Genomic DNA, 15,619 nt, shown 5'->3' on the forward strand with positions numbered 1-15,619 from the left:
ACGTATTTTGGTCTAAACCTTGCTTAGAAGCTTAACAGATTATAAGTTTGTCATTTCATCACCACTAAATTCCCACCTGCTTCTTCATCTCTGTTTCCTCCCCTCTACATGTGGAAATGGCATACGAGACCTTTGTTTATTTTTAAGGGCGTCAACTTGCCAAGCTATTGATTCGTCAGCTCACTCTTTTTCAAATAATGCTTTCACATAGGCGTTTTAAGGTGGAAAAAAGAAAGGTCAGAAAGAGTAGCCAAATAAATAGAACAAAGTTTTGTAAGCCATTTGTTTGGATTAATCTTATGTGGGGACAAGGGAAGGTCCTGAATGAATTCTTGCTTTTATGGGAATCAGGACACATGGTGGAAGGGGAGGGTGATGAACAGAAGTATGAGCCAAGAGGGAGATGTGAGGACAGGGAAAATGGTGCTTGAAAGCATGATCAACATGTTAGGGAGAAAACTGGGGAAGGCTGTAAGGAGGCTTCCTTCATGCCCCACAGTCCTAGTTTCAATCTGCTTCTGAAGGCAGTGTCCTGTTGCCCCTTCTCCCTCCCCATCCTCCTCCAAGACAACTTGGGGCAACTGAGGCTGAGCCCTCAAGCCATTACTCTCACCCCAAAACCCACCCTGCTGCAAGGACAAGGAACCTTGTTAGAAAGGCAGAAGGATGGGTGTAGATCCTGCCTGGCAAATGAGTAAGATGGGCAAGTTTTCTTGTCTGCTTCATAGAGCCAGTGCTTCAAGATTAGAAAACAGACATCAACAGCAAGCTGTGTTTTGCACATTCCTAAAAAGACTTTTAATTCAGTGTTGTTTGATTGTGTCACAACTGTGGTTGTGTTGCTCGTCAGTGGTTTTACAAGTAGACTTTGACTCTCTCCCCTCCAAGGATAATCCTGGCCATTTTCCTGAAGTGTACTAAAATCCACAAGGAAATTACTGTTTCTTTTTCCTTCCACGTGCACATTACTGACACAACATGACTTGTGTAAACGTAGCTGCAACCTGTACTTTAGCTGGTCAATGCAATGTAAAACAGAAAAGCTAAGTATTATAATGACACAGCTTTCATAATATGTGTATGTTGCCTCCACTCTGCTGTTCTATGGCAGCGCTACAAAATATTTTACCAGCATCTGTGTAAATCCTATAATCTTAAAAATGAAATGGCAAAAAGCCTCCATCTGACTAGTAAAGCAGAAGAGTGGACTTTGTGCAGTTGCTGAGTGTGTGAGTGCCTGAGGGAGATAATGGCATGTTTGCTAACCTGAGGTGGTTTCAGTCCTAAAGAGTGGTGACAGCAGAAACAGCAGTGTCCTCCTTCATGGGCTGTGGCTGAGATCTGGGGTTTGGCTTGCAGAGCAGTGGGGGCATATTGCTAAGCCTGCAGGTGTCCCTGGTTGCTTTTCGTATCTATCTGCAGTGAACTCCAGTGCTCTCTTGAGTTGAACTTGAGTGATTTGCCCTGAGTCATACAAGAGGCCACTAGAGAGAGTAGGATTATACCCATTCCTTGCCTTTAGTCTGAAGCTGGGGTAATTTTTTAAACGAGGAGATGGTACCATCAAAAAGAGAGCTCTAGACTCAGTGTAGTGTTGAATTTAACCATGCTGGGTGCACTGGCACCCAGCTCCTGGCATGGAAACCTCTTCCCCTAGCAGCTTTAATCCCTCATGCTTGAATTACGTAGGGAGATGAGGCTACAACCCAACTTCCTCAGCAGGATGAATCACGCTGTATTAGCTCCCTTCAGTGCTCAACCTGGTGCATCCGTGTGTGTTGGAGGGGCTCATGGCATGACACCATGGCATCTGGGAAGTGTTTGCCTTGTCTGGGAGTTTCCAATGCTTCTGCAGAGATAAATGCCCAAATAATGTTCCCTTTGGTTTATACAGAAGCAGGACACTGGACACCTAAATATTAGCAGAAAGTGATTTCCTGCTGAGGAGTTTTGTGTATGTTTCAATTCAAGCTCTGCTCTTGCCTACATGAGAGTTTCTAGTTTTGGTCCATATTCACTCCATGCTCAATCTATCAGCTAGAGAGGAGAGATATCGACAGCCCTTGACCTCAGAAGAATTTGTCACCGTTAAATAGATATCAGCAAGGTTTGGGTATAGCTGTATTGGAGCAATGTAATCAGTAAGACAGAATGCAGTGGCCCAGAGGAGGAAATTATGCAGTCTGCAGATACACTTGTTTATCTTTGTCCCCTAACCATATCATGCTTCTCTTTAAGTACCGTTCTGTACAGTTTGTCTTGAATATGTGCATTTCCCAGGAGAAATCATTAGACCTGAGTGTGACACCAGGAGCCCATCCCCATGTGAACAGTACTTTCATGCTTCTCCCCACGTGTCCCAGCAAGGGATGCTCTAGTGCTCAGTGTCCATGGGTAGGGCACTCCCTGTCATGAGATCTGGGGTTGGGTTTGCTTTTCTGTTCAGCCAACAAATGACATTTCCAGGAAGAAACTTTTGTAAAATGGGGAGTCTCTGGGAGATAATTAGGTGGTTGTATAAATAATGAGTGAAAGCTAGATATTATCTGCTCGCTCTGTAGTCACATTTATGGAGAGAAGAGATGAGCTTTCTTCGGGGGCAGGAGAGTTTTCTCAGCTCAATTAAATGGACGTATAGTACCAGCCTGACACTGAGCATTTGTTCCCATAGAAGCCTGTTAAAGGGAAATACAGTTAATGTTGCATACAGCCACTGTTTAGACCTCCCACTTGGATTATGAAAAATGTTAAAGCTAAAAAAAACCACTCATTATTTGAGATTCAAAATCTGACTGGCTCCTGAGCACTCTCTGCAGCAGGGCGCACCTTTTCCACTGGCCGATTAGCTTCTTGTTATCTGGTTGCAAATGCCTGGCTTCGCTATTCCCGTACTTTATTTTAAAAGGCTTTTGCTCTGTGCAATTGAATATACTGTAATCTTCTTATCAAATGCTAAAGCTCTTTAGTGATGCCATTTTGAAAAGTACTTCAGTTTTTAAATTGCAAATTCTTCTCTGGCTGGAAGGTCTCTGTTCTGGGATTACGTAGGGGTTGAGAATATATGTACACACACACATATGCATACATATCATTACATACATACAGATATATGTGTATGATGTATTTATATGTACAGATATGTATGCAAGAGAGATACGCATATGTTGGAGGGCTTCTTTGAAACGCAAAAGTAATGCCTCCTATTTCATTATGTTGGCCTGTGACTTCAGAGGTGGATGCTGGTGGTATGGCAGTAGAATCATAGAATCATAGAATCATAGAATTACCCAGGTTGGAAAAGACCTTGAAGATCATTAAGTCCAACCACAGCCTAACCAGTACCCTAACTCTAAAAACCCTACACTAAATCATATCCCTGGGTACCACATCCATACAGCTCCTAAACACAACCAGGGATGGCAATTCAACCCCCCCACCCACCCTGGGAAGTCTATTCCAGTACATAACCACCCTGTATAGAAAGGGTAGAAGTTGAACTATCCCAGTAGTATTTCGTTCCATTTTGTTGCTGCACAACAGATGGCAGCAGAGGTGCAGTCTGACAAAATGGATGACATGGAAGTGTGTATGGAGCCAAGATGTGTCCTTGAATTCCTCCACGCAGAAAAAATTCCATCCATTGACATTCATTGACTGAATGTTTCTGGGGACCAAACATTGGATGTGAGCACAGTGAGGTGGTGGGTGGTGTGTTTCAGCAGTGATGACAGTGACTGTGGGTTACCTCCTTTGGTGCAGAGCTCTTGTTCATCACTGGTGAAAATGCACAGCTACTGGTGGTGGCCAGGTTGAAAAGTAGTATTTTGTAGCTGAGAATTTGCTCTATCAAAAGATGTTATTGTGCTCTTTGTGTATGTTAGAGTTTCCATGGAAATAAATAGGAGGCATTGTTTTTGGAGCAGTGTATTTGTGTATGAATATGTGTGTGTGTGTCTATGTAAAGGCTGAGAAAAAACACTGTGCCATTTGTGGGGCTGCACATTTGTGGTTTTCCCCTTAGAACACTACAAAGCGAGGATATGTCTTACAAATCTGGTTAAGTGTCCCCCTGGATCATTTTGGGGTGCTTTTCATGTGGTTTTTTTTTTTGTTTTTTTTTTTGTTTTTTTTTTGGTCTTTCTTTTGAGCTGCTTTCTCCTTGGCTTCAGAACCTCTGAAGAGAAATTCTCCCTGAACAAGAGGAAACTTTTTCATTATTATGACGTGAAAGAACAAGGCTTGTCTACTTTTGAGAGTAGAACTGAAAACCTGAGCTCTCGCATTCTGGTCTCACATCCGTCAGTAACTTGTGATGTGACTTGAAACAAAATCACTTAACCTGTGAGTCTGTTTCCCTACCTGTAAAATGGGGTTGAGAGTAGGAGGGATACCGTGAGCATTAAATATTTAATGTTTGTAAAGTGCTTTGAAGACAGAGTGCCACATAAATGCTTATCACTGTATTGAAATAGGAGGAACTGGATAACCTTGTGTAGGAAAATTTTGTTCAAAACTGGAACTTTGAGAATGAAGACCAAAGCGGGAGAAGAAAAGACATCTGACAAAGTTGTGTATTAATAATTTCGAGTGAAATGCACTTGAGAGTGTATCTCTAAGAATTTAGAAAAGGCGGTCTTTGGGACCATTGAAAATAACCTTCAGAAAAGCACAGAATTCAGTAAGTAGGCAAAGTTGAACTTTTCTGCTAAAAATAAAAAAAAGAAACTTCTTAAGAAGTTATTCTGTTTAGACTGACCACGGTAATCAAGCATGTAATAGGGACATTATGTGAATGCTGGCAAATAAGATGTCTGGTTATGGGCAGGTATTATTTCTTGGTGTATGTCTAATCTTTTCTAAGTGGATGTTATTACTTACCTAAGAAGATCAAGGAAATTCAGTGGATATGTACTTTAGTCAGGAAAGTAATAGGTATAGCAAACTACCAATGAAGACTGTTCCAAGCAGCTCATACACTTCAGTCAGCGTAGAAGCTATTCAAAATTGGGTGGACAGAGTTTAATAATATGATACATAGAATCATAGAATCACTCGGGTTGGAAAAGACCTTAAAGATCATCGAGTCCAGCCACAACCTGACTATCCTACCCTCACTAACAGCCCTCTGCTAAATCCTGTCCGTGAGCACCACATCCAAATGGTTTTTAAACACATCCAGGGATGGCAACATCTCCTGGGCTTCAGGGAACTTCTGTTCTGTGCCTGGAGCACCTCCTGCCCTCCTTTTGTGCTGACCTTGCTGTCACAGAACTGTTGCTCATGCTTTTTGCCTTACTCCTCACAGCTGGGCAGCATTTATGCCTTTTCTTAGATTTGTTTCACAGAGGTGCTGCTAGACTCAGCTGCGTCCTGCAGAGGGACCACTGGATGCTGCAAAGGTTGATTGATCCTGTGCCAGGAACCAGAAAGGAGAAATGATTCAGCCTCCAACCCAGAACAGGATTTGTGAGAGTTGTTTGGCTGAGCTGAGGGGCCGTCAGCCATCACTGCTTTAAAGGAATTTGGGGGGATTAGACTGTAGGAAGACTGCATGTGTTATAAATGTGCTCTTTTCACTGGGTGTCCCACACATAAAGCACATCCCAAAGTTGCTCTCTTACCAACCAGAAGTGCTTCAGAGGTGGTTTGCAAGAGATGGAGCAAGTCCCTTTACAGTGCTTGCTTGCCTGCTGCTTCTCTTTGTCCTGCATGTGAATGTGCCACTGCTTCTCAGGTTGGATATTAGGAAAAAATTCTCAGAAAGAGTGATGATGCAGTGGCACAGCTGCCCACAGAGGTGGTAGTGTCACCGTCCCTGGAGGTGTTCATGAACCATGGAGATACGGCACAGAGAGGCACAGTTAGTGGGCATGGGAGGATGGGCTGAGATTGGACCTGGTGACCTGTGAGGTTTTTTCAAACCAGAATGATTCTATGATTTTGTGATCCAGATGAACACAGTATGGAGGAAGCCACCCCAGCAAGACCACCCCCTGCTCCCCCCCACACACATAGTTTTGTTAAGCTAACGAGGAAAATGAAGGTGCCAATGAGAAGAGTTTGTTAATTCATTGAAATAATTGTGATTATATATATCTTATACATATACTGGAATGCTAGGTTTTACTTTATCTAGCCCCTGCACAGGGTGTTCTATCAGATCCAGAGGTTGCTGGCTGGGGCTGTGGGACTAAGCTGTTTGTGGAGTCAGAGCAGGATAACCATCAAGGTCTCCTGTGCTTTTTGGCCTTAAAGACCCATAAATTTGTAAGACTAATAGAAACAGTTGCAGTGCGTCATCCACACAGCAATCAAGGTGTCACAGCAAATCAAAAGCTCTCACTATTTCTTTCCGACCTGAATTCAGAGAAAATGTTGACAGTAATTAAAAGAACTGCTCAAAGAGGGCTGCAAAATTGTGGTATACCTAATAAGATACACGTTATCTCCAAACTATTTACAGCATTGTCTTTGGTAGGATGTGTCCACATCTAGAGCAGTTGCACAGGATGCGGTTCCAGAAGCAGAGAGTGCTGCTGTTATTTCTCAGTGTATGATGTTAGATTTTGTGTTTGATATCTTTTCCCGGTATTTAGAGCCGTGACTTCATTCTGTCACATGCCATCATCTACTACAATTACTTACTGAGAGTGCAGTGCCTTTGTCTGATCTTCCCATGCCCGCTTCTGTTGATGCCTAAGAATCACTTAAATTATGGTAATTGACGGTCTTAGCTTTTGCCCACTGTTTTTACTTTCTCAGAGATCCAGAATTTCTGGCCAAACTGATTAGATAAGCCACAGCTACATTATTGCTGCTGTGTAGGATATATGCTTCTGTGAGGAGCTGTGAGGTTTACATGTGAGGAATAATTCTGCTGGAAGTGATAAGTCTCGGTAATATATTCATTTGGGTTTCCTGGCTGTGTTTGAGCTATCTGTGAAAACAAACTCCTTAGTAAGTTCTGTAGCAGTAATACAATAATTTGCTCCAATGTCTTGCTATTAGGTGTCACAACATGCTTTTGGTTTTCCTCCTGATGTTTATGGGAGTATGGCAGTGCGAGGAAAAGATTAATCAATCAGGAAAATGATCTGTTATTTCCCTTCCCTTTTCATCCGTCCAATGAAACTGCAGTGCAAAGTGTCTCCAAGCAGTACGTATAATGTATGCGATTACTGCATGCTCAGCAGCCAAATGCAAACATTGCAAAGTAGAAACACAAGGTTTATCTAAAAATAAACAAAAAGGAAACAGAAATCTGTACTTCTGATTCTGCACACAAGCTGTTCAAACAGTCAGATCTTAATAGTAGATTTAAAAGTGTCAACAAGCGGCGGCCTTGGTTTTTTGCATGGTTTAAACCTGTCAGCAAATTCAGCCTTCTGAGTGGTAATAACACCAAAAGGCTTACGGCAGACAGTCCTTGACGTATTATGAACAAGAAAAAAACCTCATAGGAACAACAAGTATCTGTTGACCTGGGGTCAGCGTGGGAATCTCAGGTCATTGCTGTAGGCTGAGCAGCTTCTTGAGGAAAGAGCAAAATCCAGGAAATTATTGCATTGCTTAACCATGCCATGAAAGGTCAGAAGGGAGCAGACCTCTTCAGATGGTCTTTAGTGACGACAATGATTTTGCTTGCCGTAGTCGCTTTGCACCAAATGGTATTTTGTACACCCTCTCCCTGCTCCTCTGCTGAAAAATGTCCTCAGATCTCATCTGAAAGCAATCACATGCTCGTTAGCAAGTTTTCCATTTTCCAGCAAACCACACGAAATTATTCAAAAGGCAAGAAAAGAAATAATTTTGCTTCACATACATGGTTGGACCAGGCCGCGTACATGCCAGTAGATACAGGGATGGGACAGGAGAGAATATTCAGTGCTTCCAAATATTAAAACACTCCTCTGTAAATTGAAGTGACTGCTGTTGCTGTTAAGGTTGGCTTTACACGTATTTTTTGCTGGTGTTGACATCTACTGGATAAATCCGCTACTGGCAGGAGGAATACACTGTGTTGCAGAGCGGAGGAGCGAGCTGTTCCCCTCTCTCAGGAGGCTCCTCTCACTCACAGGCCCTCACTGTTCCCTTTCTGGTTTTTTTTTGTGCTCTTTTCTTTGTGTTGCATTTTATTCCCCAAATTGTTCTGTGAACAAAAAAAATTGAATTTGAAGATAGCAAAATTGCAAGCGGGTTTGGGCAACAGTCTGATGAAACAGCTGCAGTCTTTCAGAGACTCGAATTTTTCTGTTCCGCCCAAGGCAGCGAAGGGAAATTAGTTTATTAGTTTCACTTCGGTCACTGGTGAATATCATCCCCCCTCACAAAAATAACACTTTAATTCTGCCTGATTTGAAATAATTGACCGATCAGGAATGAGGCATGTGCAGGGAGCTACCGAGCCTGAATTACACCGTAGGCCTGGAAGATCAATTGTTCTGGAGCGGAGCTGAGCCGCTGCAGCCTTCTATTACACCTGCCTGTTTATTGCACTTGGCCGGAGGGGAAGGCACTGCGCCATTCTGATCTGTTGCCTCGGAGAAGTAGGGATGTAAAAGGAATGCAAAATAAGGGAGCAGCAAGTGATTTTTTTATTTTTTTTTATTTTAATACATTTTATACTGATATTGAGGACATTTGAGTAAACTGAGCTTCCAGCTTGTAGAAAAGCACATGTATTCTTCCTTCTTTCTCTGCTGATATTCTTTGCTAAATGAAGTTTAAATCATTATTTTATTTTATTTAGTTAGTTTCTTAATAACACTTGCAGTGATTGACTGGTAGCAGTAGCACGACTGCTTAGTAAAATTAGTCCCACTGGAAGATAATTCAGATGCTGCATCTCTTCTCCTTCCTCCTCCTTCCTCTTCTCTTTCTGCCTGTTTTAATGATTTCATTTTAAGGAAAACGACCTGAGGCACAGTGGAGGGGAAAAAAAATAAACAAATAAAAGCCACGACAGCACAAAAATCGGCTGGACTTTTTCTTTGGCAAATCGGTGGAACAGAAGTGAGGCCAGATGTTTGCTATACAGGCATTTGGCTTGTATATAAGATTCTAGCTACACGACTGCATATAGAGCCTTTGACAGCCTTGGCTGAACGGAAATGAGTGATTGCTATTCAGGATGAAATGCAAACATTTTGGCCAGCTCTTGCAAATCTGGGAGCTTTACGGTTACATTCTAAACTAGGTTCTTGGTGTTCTTAAATCCATATTTAAGTGTGCAGATGCTTACCAAGCGTGATTTGATTTCTCTCTGTGATTTTTCAAGGTTCTACATCACCTAATGCATCTTGAGAGGGATTTTGCGAGTGGCTCTTGCTTTTGAGAAATGAGCAGATTCTTATTTTATCGTGTTGGTTCTAAAGCAGCTAATTAAAAGCTTCAGACCTCTGACCTAGAAAAGGTAGGTTGCTGATTTTCTGCATTCAGCAAACAGTCTCGTCTGACAGCTGGGAAGATAAAACAGGATTCGCTGGTGACAATTTTAAGTGAGAAGTAAGAAAAGGTGGTAGAAGAAGTGATAAGAGGGATAGCTTTTAAGAGGCACGGGAGCAAGCTGAGAGGCATTTGGCTTTGATACTGGGTGTGCTATTAGTTCCTTAGGAAGGTGGCACCATCCCTCTTGATTCTCAAAGAGTCTGCCTTTCAAAATGGAAGAAAAATTGCAAGTAGGCAAAAGCGATACTTCTGTTGAGCCAACCGAGAATGAAATCAATCCTTTTTATGAAGTATGGTTAGGCCATAGAGGTGATGAACGGTGGTGGCATATAGACAGATAGCATGGGCTCTGGCTACCTCCTGTGACATCCTATTGAAAGGGAACACTGACATTTGAAATCCCCAGGTGAGAAGAAGCAAAATCCAATAGTTCAGGGGTAAGGAGTTCCTGGTGCTTATATACTGGTGCCAGTGGTGTACCCATGTCACAAAACTGTTTCTGAGAAATATAGCAAGAAAATGTCTCCACTAAGTCCTTCAGGACCTCTGAAAGAGGCAGCTCCTTAAGTGAAGAGTGAGAAAGCTATTAAGGATATGTGCACAGAGGTTAGCAACCATCCCATGTTTAGGGCATTTGAAACTAGAAAAACTGTAGTTCATCCCGTTGGTGCAGGCTTCATGTACAGCCTTACTGCAGTATCAGGATAACTGCACTTTCCTACTTCAGAAAACAATATGAGCAAATCATGTTAAAACCTCTAAAGTCCTGAAAGAGAAAATAGAGTGCTTCCCCTGTTGCTTGTGAACAGTGGCTGGGATGGGACAGCCCAAAAATATTCTGTAAGAGGGAAAAAATACAGTTACTTAAGTTTTGAAGGATAACAGGTGATCTTGAGAGATTTTGCTGTAAAATGTGATGTATTTAACCCTTTCCTTGGCGAGAGCCTTTCTCCTCTAATTGTAGTGACTGATTGATTAGACCTCCCCAAGGGCAGGAAAATTGAGAATGGCAGTAAATCAAAGGGAATTTCTCTTGCCTTGTCCAAATGTAATCTGAACACCTAGTCCACCCCTCTCTGAAACCAGCCCCAGAAGACCCCAGATCTTAATTAAATTTTGTGAAATTTAATTTGTGACATTTGGCAACACTGACAGTAGCTTATTCTGTATTTCTGCTTTATTAACTATGAAGTCTTGAGCGAGATTAGGTATGTCAGGTGCTGGCAGCCACTCCATGCATTTTGAGAAGGTGGTGGATTTCCCCAGAAGAAACCCAATCATTTCTCTGCCTCTTCTACCTCTCGGTTTTGGAGCATATTCAGTGGGTGATGCCCAGCCATGCCCAGCCGTTCTCTGTGCAGGGACTCACAGTCCCAGCTGCCCACCCTGCTGCGTGAACCTTCCTGCACAACCCCCCCGCCAACTGACAGTAAACGGTAGCAGCTTTTGGCATTTGTTTTTCTTTTGTTTGCTTTTCTTGCTAATGAGATAATTTAATTAGGGGAGCCAATGTTTGGGGCAGTGTTTTGTAAGCAGAAGTGTTACAGAGGGACATGATGCTGTAGTTGTTGTTTTTATCCACTCTGCCCGTTTTTATTTAGCAAAGCAGCAACAGCTACCCAGGACCCTAGAGACATCTGAGAAAGTTATTGTGCCTTTGTGTAAAGTACCGGTGGATCTTCATTTAGGAAACTGCTATGCAGAATTCCAGTTGTGTTGCTGCAGAAGGACATTGCAAAGCCCAAGAATCTGTCACAAGTGGCAGCTGCAATTGGTTTTGGGGAATGGAAAGGGTTGAGTGCTCTGAGCTTTTAGCCGTGGGGGTGTACCAGATCAAGCGAGAGATCTTAACAGCTGAAAACCGAGAGGGAGAGGAATGGAGTTAGGGATATTCAAGTTACCTACATCCCCTAAACCATTTCATATCAATTTATAATTGGCAGTAGCTGTGTCTGAGGATATGGATCAAGGCCTTTGAAAATAGTCCAAGACGTCTGACTGATAGGGGGCTTCCCCAGAAGGCAACCCCTGGGCCTGCTGTAAACCCTACACCTTTTTTGTGTGCGTCCAAATTTTACACACTGCAGGGCTTGCGATGGCTTTGTTCTTCATCTTCTGTTCTAGCAGTGTGAACCTCAGGACCTCAGATGCCTCTGGACAACTGCAGATTTTTTCTCATCCCACCAATGCTTGTGATCCGTAAATTTCAGGGTGTGTTACCTACTCCACTCAGGTTGTAAAGGAGCTGGCATATGAAAGCAAAGAACGAAGGATAGGAAATGATTTTATCTAGTATAAATTTCCACGTGGAATTTCTCAGAAGCTTAATATAAAACACATACATGCAGACTTTTTAATACCTCATCATTATGAAGCCTGTATTCTCCTATCCTTGGAAGCAAGACACCAAACCACTAAGGTAGGGTATCACCCTCAGTGTCACTGATTGTATTTGTATCCAACTGGGTAGTCTTTTTTCATATCCCAAGTATGTAAAACTATCTATGTTCATCTTAAATACTCAAGAGTGTGCAACATTTTGTGGCAGAGAAGGAAAGAACCAATGTATGTGCTCTGCATAGTGAACTCTGTCCTGGGCAGACAGTATTGCATCTCTGATTTATTATTTTTTTTAATGTGTCCCAAAGCATGGCCTCCTCTAGCATATATTTGGAAAAATCAAATCCTGTGTAAAACCCTACATAATCTCTTAAATCTCATGTTCCTTTATCACTTACAGGGTTAAGATTTTTTTTCTTTTTTTTTTTTTTTTCTTTTTTAAGATCTGATTGTAGCAAAGCAGCTCAAGTCTGTGTCTTGTCTTGGATTTTACAAGAGCTTTACAACTGTTTACAAGACTAAATCAGGGGTTTACAAAAGTAGACCTTGCTCGATAATAAAGTTGTTTCCTTGCCCCTCAAATATTTCTGGGTCTTATCTTTCTACACAGCTGCTTGTAGTTCAGCTTTACAGAATCTCTTGATTGGATTCCTACTGCCTCAGTCTAACAAAGAAGTCTTTCAATGAAGTTACCCAAATGGAAAAAAAGAGGTTAAGTAAAAAAAAAATAAATGTGAAAATGGATTAGTCAGATCCATGTGGGCTTCTAACAATAATTCCATATATGTCTAAGGAATAAGTCTTTGTAGGTTATAAATAATGCGGCTCAAATTAAACATTTTGTTTGCCCTGCTTCTGAAGTGAGGACTGGCTGCTGAAGATGCCAGGTCTTCTAATTTATTACTGCTTAGTATGTCCACTGCTATATTTGGAAGATTTTTTTTTAACACACATTTGTTTGTGTTTCATGCACGTGCTTGTATGACTTTGCAATTAAATGGCATCCACAATTTATGGTAACGCTCATACATTCCAATGTGGTTTTGGTGCTGTAAATATAAATGAACATCCTTAGGCCCGTTGCCTCGAGAAGGGGTTGTTGTGTTGGTGTGCGCTGATAAAACTGCATCCAGTAGCATTTCGCCTGCAGCATCTATCTGAAATCATTTGAGATTAGGTACTTAGACATCTTCTGTATCACTTACAGTTCTTCATGCTAGATCTCATTACAGCAAATCTCTCTCTTCTTCTTCATCTCTTTTTTGTGTGTGAATCTCATAAAATACTTACGCTTTGCATGCACTTAACTGCTTTTTAAGCTCCCTAACAACCTATTTTACCCGTGCTTCCATTCATCCAGTCTGAAAACATGGAAGGCTATTTAGCTGCTTATTTTAACGTTTCAAACTATTTTCGTCCATTTCCCTAATGGCTGTGTACCTACTTCCGCTGTGCTGTCTCCCAACTTCTCTTGCAGATCATATTTCTCTAATGTTATTATATAAAAGGTAAATTTAGAAACAAATGCTTACCCGAGAAAAAAAATTTAAATTAAAAGGTTGACCTTTATTTTTAAAATCACTTAATGTAGTTGACAAATAGTCTAAGAAATCTGATTCTCTGCCTTCAGACTGGCTGAAAGCCTGTTTTTCCTTCTCTTTGTATCTTTGAGGACAGGCATTTTAAGGAGCCCTGGACCTGATAAAGCATGGAGAGCAGGGAAAAAGCTGCTCTGAGGCTCAAGCCGGACTGTCATTTAGTGGAACATGAATAGGAAATGCTTTATTTTTTTTCTCCGCAGAACAGTGAGTGCATTGGGCTTGGGGGGAAGAAGGGCTGTGTTTAAATGTATTGAGCATAAAATGAAATGTTAATCACTTAGGTTTAATAAATCTGCAGCAATGATCTGTTTGAACCTGGTAAGAGGCCTGTAGTTAGCACGCTGCTATCTCAAATGCCTCTGGTCTTTTTCTTGCCTCTGTGTATGGAGTTGAAGCTGTGGAAGCAAGGAACAAATGAGCTGGCAGAAGAGATGTGGTGAAAAATGAATTCCAACACAGGGGTGGTTTTCAATTAAGAAGGCAGGAGGGTTTCCGAATTGCCAAAGGGGTGAATTTGGGGTAAATTTGAAGGTCGGATACAGTTATAGATGTTGGTGGCCCACATTTTAGACCTGAAGATGCTCATGTTCTGTAAGAAAAAAGTCTCAGATGCTACTGTTGAGTAAGCTGTTTCTGTGAGAAGATTTGGGAACTGCTTGTCTTCACCAGCAGGGATGTTCCCAAAATTTAATTTTCCTCAAGACAGGGTGGTTGAAGTCATTTCTTTTTATGGCATCTCTCGCTTGCTGCATTGTATTTTGGCTGTGGAGAGCTAAGATGGACACCTAAGGAGAGTCACATGTTTCTCAGAAGAGTGGTCAGTATTGCTGCATTACTCTCTACCTTTCTTCCTTATTCAACCATCTCAATCCCATCTTGCTGTGAAAGAAAGTTATGGAAGAAACAACAAGGTTCCTGTACAGTCCTCTTGCAGTCTCTGGAGAACTTTACACAGTCTTTCTCTGAAACCAGGAGAGTCCTCTGTGCTTGGCGTGGCCCTTGCAGTGCATCCATGGCTATGGTTCTCTTCAGGGACCAAGGCAGGCATTTTGTTTGCTTCGCCACATCACTAAACTTCCTTTTAGGTATCTCATGGGATTTCTTTTTTTCCTCTGGTTACGCAGTCTTTCTTCTGTAGCTTGCAGCCTTTTTACACAGCTCTCCCTTAATGCCAATTTACTCTTTTTGCTTTGTATTTATCAGCTTATCCGGTATCAGCTATGGGTTTCTCTCTTCTCCCTCTCTGGCAAGGGTGCATTTTCCCCCTCTAAGAAAAATCTTGTTCCTTTTGGCTGCACAATGAAATCCTTTGATTCTATGTGACAAGCAGGAGCACACGTTTCCTTTCTAGTCAAGATTAAAGACACACAGCTACTTCGGTGATTACATCCTAGTAGAGTGTGGGGGAAGGCCTGTCTCATTTCCTTCACCACCTTCACAAGATGGTATGTCAGCTGAATTAGCTGTACAGAGTGATTTTCAGCAGTGGCAGCCTGCAATAGCCCTCCTCTTGGACTTCTGAGATACACATATCCTACATTCCTTCTATTGCTCGGTTTGTCTGCCCTGTGGTTTTATGGCTCCGATGGACGATGGACATATCTGAGATAGATTTAGCTTATCTTCTCAATAGCTGGCTTCTAGGCTTGGTGGCAGGAAGGTTCATTCTAGCTGAAAAATCAGCTCCCAGAACAGAGGTTGATGGATTATACTTATAGCTAAGGCTTAGCTGGGGCAGCAAATTCACTGTGGACAGTACTGGTTGTTTCCCAAGTCAGAGAAAGAAGGTGAAAACCTTCTTTCTCTTCCTTAGTGTGGTGTTCAGAGGGATCTAACACTATTTGAAGGGCCTAGAAAAGAAAAGCGTTTGTCCATGCACTAGAATGTTGAGAAAAACATTCCTTTAACAGGGAGAACCAATGAATTATTTGTAGGTGTTGATATTGGCATTTGTAAGCATTACTGTCTTTCTCCTCTTGTTCACTGTATTGGGAAGATGGTGGGGTTGTGGGATTTTTGGTTTATTCTTAAGAGAAAACCTAAAGAAATCCACATCTGGAAAATTTTACCCCAAAATTGGATATGAACCTGCGTCAGGGGAGGAACAGGTTGCGTATCAGGAAAAGGTTCTTCAACAGAGTGGTGGGCATGGAACAGGCTCCCCAGGACAGTGGGCACAGCCCCAGGCTGCTGGAGCTCAAGGAGCATGAGGACAACGTTCTCAGAGATAG

General features: G+C 42.0%; 1 protein-coding gene across 21 annotated transcripts in view; it reads left to right on the forward strand.

Annotated features, from left to right (window-relative positions):
• Nucleotides 1-15,619, forward strand: part of KLHL29 (kelch like family member 29) — a 397,537-nt gene that overhangs the window by 127,766 nt on the left and 254,152 nt on the right. The window contains exon 3 of one of the 21 annotated variants that reach the window (XM_085543966.1): nucleotides 9,278-9,412. The exons of 19 other annotated variants lie outside the window; for them this stretch is intronic. The gene's annotated coding sequence lies outside the window, so the exon portion shown is untranslated. Of the gene's footprint in view, nucleotides 1-9,277; nucleotides 9,413-13,569; nucleotides 13,593-15,619 lie in introns of those variants that run through there. One more of the 21 variants, XM_085543959.1, reaches the window with a different exon arrangement.

The sequence above is a fragment of the Coturnix japonica genome, chromosome 3, assembly GCF_054131305.1.
Source record: "Coturnix japonica strain WE chromosome 3, WE-NBRP24, whole genome shotgun sequence".
Classification (NCBI taxonomy): Eukaryota; Metazoa; Chordata; class Aves; order Galliformes; family Phasianidae; genus Coturnix; species Coturnix japonica.